Source organism: Gorilla gorilla, chromosome 13 (genome assembly GCF_029281585.2).
Source record: "Gorilla gorilla gorilla isolate KB3781 chromosome 13, NHGRI_mGorGor1-v2.1_pri, whole genome shotgun sequence".
Taxonomy (NCBI): Eukaryota; Metazoa; Chordata; class Mammalia; order Primates; family Hominidae; genus Gorilla; species Gorilla gorilla.
The window spans coordinates 24,807,569-24,811,037 of NC_073237.2; the positions used below are offsets into that span (position 1 = coordinate 24,807,569).

The 3,469-nt window shown below is 43.0% G+C and overlaps 1 non-coding gene across 1 annotated transcript; it reads right to left on the reverse strand.

Annotated features, from left to right (window-relative positions):
• Positions 1-2,788: 2,788 nt before the first annotated feature.
• On the reverse strand, positions 2,789-2,922 carry LOC115935896 (U8 small nucleolar RNA). Its single transcript, XR_004071488.3, has one exon. It is a non-coding gene; the product is annotated as a U8 small nucleolar RNA (small nucleolar RNA).
• Between the last annotated feature and the right edge of the window lie 547 nt (positions 2,923-3,469).

Here is a 3,469-nt window from a genome sequence, read left to right on the forward strand (position 1 = left end):
CAGGGAAGTGAGTCAGCCAGCAAAGGGTAGACTGTAAAGCTTTAACCCACTGGGGAACTCTAGGAGCTGGTGCCAAACTCATGCCTCTGAGTGCTCCACCCCCCACCTTCCAGGAGCAAGGAGCTGGGGTATGTGCACACCAACCTCAGCCAGTCATTGGCAGGAGACTGCGGGGAGGACAAATTCTCCAACGCTTGTGACCTGCCATAGACTCTGGCAGGCAGGATAAGTCCTTGGGCAGAGAGATGCAGATACTGTACTTGGAAATCAGGTATCCATGATGATGCTGGGGATGAAAGATCAGCTGCTACACCTGTTCAGCCACTTAGCAGCAGCTCACCTCCTCTGGGAAGCTGTTCTGGCTGCAACATCCTGTGCAAAGTTAGAGTTTTCTTCCTTTTTGTAATGTCACCTCCTTTAGAGGAGGCAAGAAATGCCAGGATGCTGGGACTCGGGGCAGGGAAGTAAGTTGCCCACAGAGCCAGTGATTGCAGAGACAGGCTGCTGTGATGATCTCACTAGGAATGATGGTGTGGCCTGCACCCGGATGCCCCTCTGTTCCCAATACTCAGGTGAAGCCTTTGTGCCCTATGGAAAACTTGGATAGCCCTGAGCTGCATGATCTATGTGGGTTCCCAGAGTTCCCCAGTGAGAGGAAATGCCAGTCACCCACGATGGTCACTTGCTGATAACACTCCCTTTATTGGCAGCCTCCCTTCCCTGCTTTCTCACTCTCCTACATGTGTTTCCTGGAATCACCTTCTAAATAGACTACTTGCACTCAAACCTTTACCTGAAGACTACTCCGAGAAACCCAACAGCGATAGCAGGCGATGAGCAGAAGTAGAGGGACATGGAGATGCTTTTCTGGAGAAATCTCAGTAGCAAGACTGAATAGTATAAAAATGTGAATGCTTCGCAAATTAAATTTTCTGCTCAATACAGTTCTAATCAAAATGATAATGGAAAAACACTTAGAACATCATTTTTAAAAATAATTTTTAAGGTAGTATATTAACTTCCTACTGCTACTATAAAAAATTACTGCAAATTTAGTGGCTTAAAACAACACAAATTTATTTTCCTATAGTTGTGGGGGATGGGAGGTTCAAGATGAGTCTTAAGGAGCTAAAAGCAAAGCGTTGGCAGGACTGGTGCCTTCTGGAGGCTCCAAGGGGTAATCTGCTCCCTGTTGTTCTGGCTTTTAGAAGGTGCTTGTCCTCCTTGGCTTGTGGCCTCAGGACTCCAATCCCTGTTTCTATGGTTTCCTCTCTCTAACATCCCTGCCTCCCTCTTACAAGAACCCTTGTGATTACATAGGGCCCCTCCCAGATAATTTAAGATAATCTTCCCATCTCAGAATTCTTAAGAATCTTAATCACATCTGCAAAGTCCCTTTTGCCATGTAAAGTAACATATTCACAGGTTCCAGAGATGAGGACCTGGACATCTTTGAGGGGTCATTATTTAGCCCTCTACAGTTAGAGGAGACAAGTAAATGAGCTGAAATTGCAAAGAAATTTTTGAGGAAATAAAGAGTAATGAAGGTAGACTTGCTTACCTGATAAACTCTAAAATCCTAATAATTGAAACTGTACTATTGGTGGAAAAATCAACACTAACAGGATCATAGAAACAGACCCAATGATAGGTTAAAAGTTGGTTTAAAATAAATGTGGTAGATCAAATAGGTGAAGAAAGGAAGAAGTTATTATTCAATATACAGTCTAGTTGGTTAAGTTCCTGAGGACAAATAGTTTTCTTACAATTTAAAACAAAATACAGGTAGATTAAAGAGTGTAATGTTTAAGAGTTTAACCAATAAAGGGCTAGAAGGAAATAAAAGTAAAAATATTTACTAGCTTTGGGTATTAAGAAGGATTTCTCTGCCCGTAATCCCAGCACTCTGGGAGGCTGAGGTAGAAGGATCTCTTGAGACCAGCCTGGGCAACACAGAAAGACCCCATCTCTACCAAAAAAAGAAGGATTTCTCAGTATAAAATCAATAAAATTCATAACAGAAAAGGTTAATGAATTCAACTACATAAAACTTAAAGTCTCTATGTCAAATGTACCACATGAAGAAGAGTTTGACATCCTAAGTCATCAAGGAAATGAAAATCATTATTGCAATGAGATGCCACTACAGTCCACTAGAATGACTAAGATTTAAAAAACTTATAGCACCATATGTTGGCAAGATATGGAGAAACTAGAAACTCATACACTGCTGGGGTGAGTGTTAAATGGTACAATCACTTTAGGAAACAGTATGGCAGTTTCTAAAAAAAGTTAAATGTACACTTGCCATATAATCCAGCAAACCATTCTTAGATATTTAGCCAAAAAAATATGTCCACAAAAAGTCTTGTACTAAAGCGTTCATTGGAGCATTATTTATAATAACTAAATACTAGAGACAACCCAAACGTTGGCCCACCAGAGAATGAATAAACAAACTGTGCTATGTTCATACAATGGAATATCACTAAGCAATAAAAAGGAAGAGCGCATCAACCGTGACAACATGGGTAAATCTCAAACACATCATGCTGAGTGGAAGAAGCCAGACACAGAAAAGGCCATGCTTTACAATTCCACCTGCATGAAATTCTAGAACAAGCAAGACTGATCTATGGTGATAGAAATCAGAGCAGTGGTTGCCTCTGGCAGAGCAGTGGAAGGGTGAGGATTGACTGGAAGAGAGCACAGAGAAACTTTCTAGGGTAATAGAAATATTTATATATATGTTCATTTTTTTCTTTCAAAGTAGTGATTGTCCTGAAGAATCAGAGAGGAGTACTCAGGGTGTTGCAAGTCCTGATTAGGCAGAGGCATTAATCACATTTCATGCATCTCCAATCATCATGTTCTATCTGCCCTCCAAAATGAGGAACAGGTAAGGGTTATCCCACCCATCGATAAGCATTATATATTTTGACAGAAATGTGGGTTACACAAGTATATGCATTTGTCAGAATTCATGAAACTTACACTTAAGCTTTATGTCAGGGTGACCAATCTTTTGGTCTCCCTGGCCTACACTGGAAGAAGAATAATTGTCTGGGGCCACACATAAAATACACTATTGTCACAGGATCCTTGGGGTGTCACTTTTCTGGCTGGAAACCTCTGTGGCACCTTTGCCTGAGTTTTGCTTGGGCCCACTGGGCTCGTTCTGCCCACTTGGCCTGGCAGGCTTTGCTCACCTTGCATGAAAAGCCTGGATCCCATGCCTGCCAAGGGCAATTCAGGTGCAGAGTGATAAGGGGTATGTGAGTGAGTGCACGTGAGGTCTGGCTGCTGCACACAGCCAGGCACTCCAGCTGTGGCAGGGCAGGCATCTCCAGGCACTGGCATGGGTGCCGGTTCCCTGCGAGGCTACAGCGGGACCAGGCGTACTGCAAGCAGTTTCTGTGGCTGGCACTGGGGAACATGGTGGTGCCTGGAAGCTTGGAGACTCCAAGAA